Genomic DNA, 8,931 nt, shown 5'->3' on the forward strand with positions numbered 1-8,931 from the left:
AATCACTTGAACCTGGGAGGCGGAGGTTGCAGTGAGCTGAGATCACACAACTGCACTCCAGCTTGGGTGACAGAGCGAGACTCCATCTTAAAAAAAAAAAAAAAAAAAGATTGACAGGATTCCATGACTCTGATGTTCCCCTTGGTGATCATGACTGTAAAGTTTCACTGCTTGCTGAATTGTCATTACACAATGCCTTCCTTTTCAGTCTATTTTGCACTTACATTCATCTAGGTTTAATTCTAATTTTATGTTTTTGGCACAGTAGAGGTAAGTCAATTGGGGTTGCAGGTACTTGGGTTCAACTGAAGATCAGAGCCTCATTTGCAAAATGAAAAATAAGTCTCTTGTGCATTTGCTGCTACAGGCATTTTAAAAGAGGCCCTTCGGCTTGTCCCATGCCCCCAGCTTTGTCTCAGCCACACTCCCTTCCATTCTTGGACACACTTCTATTCTTTAAATATCATCCCATTTCCAAAGAGAAGTTCCGATTATGTCTCAAAGCTCCAGACACAATTTTAACATCTGCTTTTAACAAAGCAGATGTTAATTGAATTATTGTGTAAGTGCTGTGATCTCACCTACCTTTCAGTTCTTCAGGGTTTCTGTCCATTTCATTTTAAAATGAGGGAAGGATGAAGTTTACTCCCCCCAAAAAAAGCTGAGTTGATTTCTTATTAGAGTCATGATTTTGGAGAACTTGATGAAGGCAGGAATGAGGAGAGTGAATGACCAACCCACCCAGTAGAACACCCATTTTCTTTGAAAAATGGGCTGTTAATGGTCTGTAGAAGGCATTAAATACAGAACTTCTCCACTAGAAACAGAAGGCTGGATTTTCTTCTTATTTGCATTTACCTCTCTCTTGCGTAGATAAAGCCTAACTGTAATAAGAAGAAAACTCGTGCAAGTGTAAAAGGTATCGGAGAAAATCATGAAACATCAGAAGAAGACTCCAAGGGCTGAGCATGGGTGAAAAGGGAATTAAAGCCCACAGATGAGCAGGCAGCTGCGGACTAATCCGGAGACTCACTCTCTCGGACACGGTGCTTTTTAGTCTCAGGGTACTGCCTCAGCTCATACAGCCCTGGTTTTCCCAAGAATAAAATTAGAGTCATCATATTTTCTGTTTAACTCCCAGACCTTACCAAAATATGTAAGCAAGAAAACTCCCTTTAGTTCATCTACCAAAAGCATAAGACACCTATGTATTACGATATTTCAAAGTATTGATCCCTTTCCCATAGGCACCTTTATGTGGATGTTTCCCTGTGAGAGGATCACACATCTCGGCCCCATTGATATCATGTTACTTGCTTTGACCAATGAAAGGAGAAATGAAGCATGCTCCTTCTGAGCAGAGCAAGAACCCTCTCATCCTTGGCCATACTCTCATTCTCTCAGCGAAGAGACAAGCAATGTTGGAATGGGGACACTTACAACAGCCTGGGTCTTGGATGAGGAAGACATGCAACTGACTTGCAATAGGCATGTAACATGAGCAAGAAATAAACCATTATTGTGTCAGCTGCTGAGAGTCTGAGGATGTTGGTTACTGTAGTATGCTGAGCCTAAGCTAACAGATACATATTGTTCGGGAAATTCTGAAGCCTACGAATAGGTCCAGCAGAAGTCTATAATATTTGTATTGCCCTCATCCTACGCATTTTGATAAGTATTGTCTCTTCTTACCCACCCAGGTATATATTTATTCAATCCATCATTCAACAAATATTTCTTGTGTCTTGAGTGCTTGCCATGTGCATTCCATACTGCTAGGATACCAGGGTAAAGTTTGAACACAAAGGTACAGTATCTGCCTTGGGGAGCACACAACCTAGAGGAGGAGATGGACATTAAGCAAACAGCCCTACAAATAAATACAAAATTACTAATTGTGAAACCACTATGGAGAAAAAAATAAAGGGCTCCATGAGAGATTGTAATAGGACACTGAAGTTAGATGGGGATGTCAGGAAGTTTGCACTGTGGATCAGAAGCAAATCCTGAAGCTGGCCTGAGAGGAGCACGAGTGTTCCAAGCAGGAAAAGCAGTATGTGCAGATGCTCTGCAGTGAGAGAGAATTGGATATTTGACGAACAGAAAGAACGCCAATGTTGTCAGAGCATGGCGAGTGGTGCTGGTGGGGGGAGAAGCAAAGGAAAGTGGAAAGGTAGATGGGGCAAGGTCACAGAAGGCCCTGGGAGGACCACACGGCCCAGTGTGTCCCAAAGAGTCCCAGCAGTAATGCCCCATTTCTCTCTCAATGTAACTCTGTTGAGATAGCAAAGTATGTGTCCACATTACTGATCAGACATTTAAAAGATTTTGAATTTTATGCTAAGAGCAATGGGAGGCCTATGAGGGAGAGTGAGTAAAACAGATCTGTACTTTTAAAAGATAACTGGCTGCTCTGTGGAAGACAGCAAGAGTGAACAAAACAAAGACCAATGTGGAGACTAAGGACATGGACCAGGAGAAAGAGTGTGGGGGAAACGGAGAGTAATGAACAGATAGGAGCTGTATTTTTATTTTTATTTATCTATTTTTTGAGATGGGGGTCTTGTTCTGTTATCCAGACTAAAGGGTAGTGGCATGATCATGACTCACTCTCACCCACACCTCCTGGGCTCCAATGATCCTCCCACCTCAGCCTCCCAGAGTAGCTGGGACTACGGGTGTGTGCCACCACTCTTGGCTACTTTTTTAATTTTTATTATTTGTAGATACAGGGTCTCATTATGCTGCACAGGGTGGTCTCAAACCCCTGGCCTCAAGCAATTCTCCTCCCACAGCCTCCCAAAGTACTGAGATTACAGGTGTAAGTCACCACACCCAGCTCAGGAGCTATGTTTTTACTGGTAATTCATCACTAGGCTCTTCCATTGTTATCTTTATTGCTGGCTGCAGGACCACAAGGTGAGCCTCCTCAGATGAAGAAGTGAACCATCAACTTTGTTTTCTGTTATTCCTATGCCAAACCCCATTGCCTTCACCTTTAATTTCTCTACCTTCTCGTGAAAAAGAAACAAATGACTTTATGTATAATATCAACATTTTACTTTTCATAGAGCACAAATTGGCTGCTTGCATCTTCACAACGTCCTTCTTTCCTTGGCCCGATCTTCTTCCCTCTTATCAGAACACTTCCACCTTCTGTTTTACCTCTCTTCTACACTTTCCTTTTCAACTCCTAGAGAATAAAGAGAAAACAGAAAATAGTTTGTGTAGACAAAATCAAGAAATATATATATAATATATATTAACAGTGTATTTTCCATTTAACAAAGTTTATATTTTATCAAATAACATAACTACTCAGAATGAATAATTTGTCGATAGTCTTTCCTCCTATTTATTGACCGGATTCTCATCAAACAATGTCAGAAAAGCTTGATGTTGAGAGGTGCATAGGAAACCAGGTTAAGATTCATCTTTTAGGATTGTGTAAACACCTCTCAGGCTTCAGTTTCTCCACCTGTCACAAAATGAGGCTTAACAGATCGTTTCCAAGGAATATCTAATTTCATTACTCTATGATGCCATTCTGATAAATTAATCTGAAGATTATCTCAAAATGCTTTAGTAGTTGGAGCTCAAACACCAGACCTTAAAGACTCATGTCATCCAGTTACATCTCAAGTTTGCCCACTTTTACTGAAATGCATATCATTTGTGAACAAATATGTCTCTCAAAAATAAAGCAATCAAGTGAGAATGAAATATTCCAGTTCATCAAATTCAAGAAGTAAAACGCTCCTTCCTTGGCAGTAATCCCAAGCCATGAACAAGAGCTCACCAGAACCAATTTCAAGCTCATCCCAGTTGATCAAGGACAGCTTATTTACGTGAATATATTAATACTTACGAAAGTCAGCCAATCAGTGGTAGCCACACATATCCGAAAGTCAACCAATCAGCAAGAGCCTCACTCCAGTAGGCTTTCTTCCACAAGCGTCAACCAGGTCAATCAATTCCTACACATTTCCATTAATGAAAGTCTACCGTTCCTTGGATGCCACCCTTCACAAACTCTTTATAAGATCGGTGGTTTACTTTGACCATAGAGACTGTGCCTTACAAGGGTATTGTCTCTTTTTATGCAAGAAATACATTCAAATACTGGCTCATGGCCTTTTCCTTCAAGACATGGAATTTATGGGACTTTCTTCAACATGTCCGGAATTTCTTCAAAATTACATATAATTCTATTCTTCTTAAACAGAGGCACTTTGTTAACTATGTAGCCAAGTGTAATATAAAGGTTTTACTAATGAATGCAGCTATGAAGGCCTACCTTTTAAATCCCAGATCAGAATGAGTATTCAAAGTTTAGACACAGAAAATATAGAAACATCATTGAGAGGACAGAATTCTAGGAGTTTGGGAAATTTAGACCAGAGGCACGGCTTAGCTTTAAGCAGTTATTTGTCTGTGAAAGGAAGGTGTTCGAGTGGTCTGTTTCTATAGGGCAGGAAACACATGGAGCCTGGGAGTGTGGGAAGAAAAAAAATCCAGGCAAGATGGGGTGCAAAATTTTGGAACACTCTTTTCTGATCTTAAGTATTCCTCAGCTCAATCTCAGACATGTGAATATTTTTATGCTGTTTTAATTTTCTATAATTATTTCCTCTTGTTTCCACTTCATCCTGCAGTAACATCCTTTTTGAAAACGTCAGCCCACCCTAGCTCTGCTATAGAAGACAAGGGAGAAAGAGAAGGTGGTTGTTCAGCGAGTCTCCCCTGGGGACCAGTCCCCCAAGGGATGACCGGGGGAGCTAAAAATTCAAGGAGATGTGAAAGTACTGTGAATTTAAACAGCTATGAAATGACTTCCACCTTTCAAATTGGCAAGCTAAATATAATATTCCCAATAAACAAATGTGTTAGGAAATGGTCACTCTTACGTTCTTCTGATGCAAATACAAAATAATTTGTTTTTTAGAACAATATTTTTGATGTTATAATAACATAATATTTATCAAAAAGGCTTAGAACATGCATAAGATTTGAGGTAGTGCCAGAACCCATGATAGATATAGATAAGGTGTAGGTAGAAGGGTGTTCTGATATAGAATAAGGACTGGGAGGATGTACTTCCCGATGTTAACAGTGCTTATATCCAGTTTGTGGATTTAGTGTAAGTTTTGATATCTTCTTTTTAGTTAATGGTTTCTAAATTGTCGAGAATATGTTTTTTGTGGTAAGGAGGGAAATACATTTAAGAAAAAACAGAGGGAAATTATGTCCCTTCCAGCCTCCTTTTCCTCGCAGGTAACATTTCCATCTGTTGACAGCGGGCTTCCCTGTCACATTGATGCTAGCGGAGTAACCTTAACATTGGGAATTCGATGTCAGATAGGAGGTGAGGGGTTTCCATGGCAGCAGACAGATAAGAGAATTAGAGTTGGGCACTTTGAGCCTTCTTGTGGCCTTACTATGTAATGTCCTTGTAACTGGTCAGGTATTATTCGGTAGAAAATACCCATTGGGTTCCTCAACCTATAGAGATTCTCCAAGAACTCAAGACCAAAGAGTTCAGAGGGCACATGACATTCATCCAAGGCCCAGGGTCACTTTCCATTTGGCTCATGGCCTGCTTTCCTTCAGACTTCTTCTGAGGCCTTTCAGCCTAGGGTCTGTGGACCAGGGCCACCTCCATGGCTGGGTTAACTTCCTCTCCAGTTGGGTGTTTTTCTTTGCTGCTATTTCCTTGATTCTATCTTGTTCCCAAGGACTCATTAAGCCACACATGCAAACCAGATCTCAGGGGCTGTGCAGCTGCAGAAGCCCATTGATATTTAGTGGTGAACAAATCTCTACATTTTTAAAACTCAGCTGTTTGAAACGTGCTGAATGCAAAAATCATTGGTGAGTTACAATACGTTAAATGAGTCTAATTAAATGCCTTATATTATGGCACAGTTCATGATATTTTATTGCGGAAATGATAGCTGGAGCACCTAGAGTGGGGAGCACTATATTCTTTATCCCTTTACATTGGAAAGAATGGTACAAAGACAACTTTGAAAGTTAATTGTGTTATAGGAATAGTTTCACCATCTGAATTCTGTTAGCCTCTTTATAACCTTTAGCAAACGATTTTTGTACAATATTGTCCACTGTCCCCATGCTTTCCATCTATTTAACAGAAGAACAGGGAGCAAATTACATTTAAACAAAATTTCCAGCATATGATGGTTTCTAGATAACTGGTCTGTTGTTGTTTTTTCTAATTTGGGTTTTTTTTGTTTTTTCTTCATAAAGCAGTTGTGAAAACAAGACATGAAATACAAAACTGTCATGAATTCAGCCTAAAATGAGTGGGTTGGGAGAAGAACTTCTTGACCCATTCCTAGAAGCACACTTAAACTTTCTTATTAAATAAAAACTCTGGGAATTTCCAAAGATCTCTCATTAGTATTTCTCTGTGTTGTACCTAGAAACCTCTATTTAATACAAACTGTCTGTTTTCTTTCCCTTGTGCATAACTCTGAGTTTGACTCTATTCCTGCTAAAAAATCTATGTTGGAGGACTAGTTCTCCATCATTTCCGTAAGTGATTGAATGACATTTTCAGTGTATTCTTAAATACAAATCATAAGATTGATATTTGCCTTTTAGCTCAGCCAACTTATAATATTCTATTAAAACCTAATTTATGAACCTGATTTGACAAAGATTTTAGTGCAGTCAATTATTCAGATTGTCATTAGGTATCCTGCTTGAGCAAGGACCGTAGCACTGAGCTATTGTGGATGATAAATAGTCTGGATTTCAATCCTGTTGCTGCCATTGACATGCCGAATGAATCTTGTTATCTTTGTGTTCTCAAGGAGAAAGCATGGCTCATAAAGGGAAACCTGTCCTCGAGGATACAGAAAGAATAAACATAATCATTATAACATGCTTTATAAATAGACAGTGAAATGGCTTACTACATCCTGAACTTGATATTTCATTTTTAATTCCAGATTGGAAGCCAAAAACGTTTGTCTCAATTGAGAAAACTGGTTCTGTACCTCACTTATGGCAGTGGTTCTCCACTTCGATTTCACTGAAGATGTACAGTTGGCCAGGACATACACTGAATCAGAGTGCTTGGGGGTGGCTTATGGGCACCTCAGTGTGTGATTCTTTCATCTTCTTCCTAGGGAAATGAAGAATCATTGTCCAACCACAATCGGCCTTGAAGGGTGCTAGTGTTTCACTGAGCTCTCTCGTTTAGTCTTCAAACAATACTGTTAGGCTTATTTTACAGGTGAGGAAATAGAGATTTAGGATGCAGCCATTTCAGCTGTCCAAGGCCACAGTTTCCAAATGCAACGCGAGAAAGAATATAACCAGGTTTGTTTTTCTGCAATTCTGCCTCTAAAAGTGAGCGTTTACAAATTTGGCAAAGAAAAAGAAATTGGCAAAGAATTGGAAGGAAACGGCAGTGTCTTAATATCAACACCAGTTCCATCTGCTGTTTTCACCCAAGTTTCCGGAGCTTGTGAACCGGTGGGGAGTATTCCAGGAGGTGCAGTCCCTTGATTGACGGTCAGTGACTCAGATTCCCACCACCGCTTATCTTTGCTGCCTTCTGTAGCTCTGTGTAGACAAGCTCAAGGCTCATAACAGATGCCATTTGAACATAGAGTTCTGTTTAAGCAAGATATTTCTGTGTGTGGCCAATAGTAACAATGATTTGCTGATCTGGTTTCAAAAAATTCTACTAAAATGAAAATCCCATAGAACAGATGGACTCCTAAGTCTCTGTCCACAATGGAGTAAATATTTATAACAAAAAGTTTGTTTTGATGCTTAAATTTGTGCTGTGACTGCACTTGAAGGCAGTGAGAGATTTTTTCCAAAAGGCATTTATTTGCTTTTGAAAAAGATGTGTCTGTGCTTGTTGGTTTAATCACAACTCTTCGCAGAGAGAGGAAGACAGGTGTCAGCAGGGGCCAACATGTATGGGGCAGAGCAAGCCAAAGGTGAACCTTGTGTACAAGGGGAAAGGGAATATCACTGAGAGAAAGTCTTAACTGGAGAACAATGCTGCACAATGGAAAGGCATGTGCTTTGTAATTTAAAAATCTGGGTTCAAATCCTGACTTTGCCTTACATAAAAAAATTATTTATTTAATGAGTTTTAATCCTGTGCCAGATACTGTGTTAGGCATCAGGGATACGGAGATCAGTGAGGAATAGTTTCTGTGAGCACACAAAGATTTTAAAATGTTTGATGGCTAAGCACAATGACAATGACCTGCGTTCATTAGCAGGGAGGCACAGAAAGGGAACATCTAAAAAGTCAAAGGGAGGTGGCAGCCAGGAAGCTTTGCTAACCACTGGTGACTTTGGGTGAGTTAATTTTTTCAAGCTGATACAATATATCTTGCTGGATTGTTGTGAGGATTAAATTAAATAAGCTGTATACAAGGTCTACCATGGGACCAGGTAAATAGAATTTCTATAAGTAGTTATGTATTAATAATCATGATTGTGATGATAAAGATGACGTTGACATTAAGGAGAAGTGGGTCAAAGAACAAGCAGCTCTGGAAGTGGCTGGAAGAGCCCGCTGCTTTGGTGCTCTAAAATTAGGTTAATTATCCATGTCCCTCCTCTATGTCCTGAGCATTCTGCACTGAAGGGCTGTTTCATGCTATTAAGTTAGGACAGGGAGCACACCTGCCTTACGTACCATTGTATTCTCAGGACTAGCCCTGAGCTTAAAACATGGAAGTTGCAACAAACCTGCTTATGGATGGAAGAGAGTGAATGAGAAAGAAAAGATGGAAAGAGAAACAGATGAACAGAAGAAGGGAGAAGTCACGTGAAATCATTGTTCAAGGATGTTACGTTCTGCTGCTCCCCTAACTCCATTTCATGTTTCCTGGAAATGCTTTCCATGACCAAACCCATCATTCCATGTTCATCACT

The sequence above is a fragment of the Mandrillus leucophaeus genome, unplaced genomic scaffold (genome assembly GCF_000951045.1).
Source record: "Mandrillus leucophaeus isolate KB7577 unplaced genomic scaffold, Mleu.le_1.0 Scaffold51, whole genome shotgun sequence".
NCBI lineage: Eukaryota > Metazoa > Chordata > Mammalia > Primates > Cercopithecidae > Mandrillus > Mandrillus leucophaeus.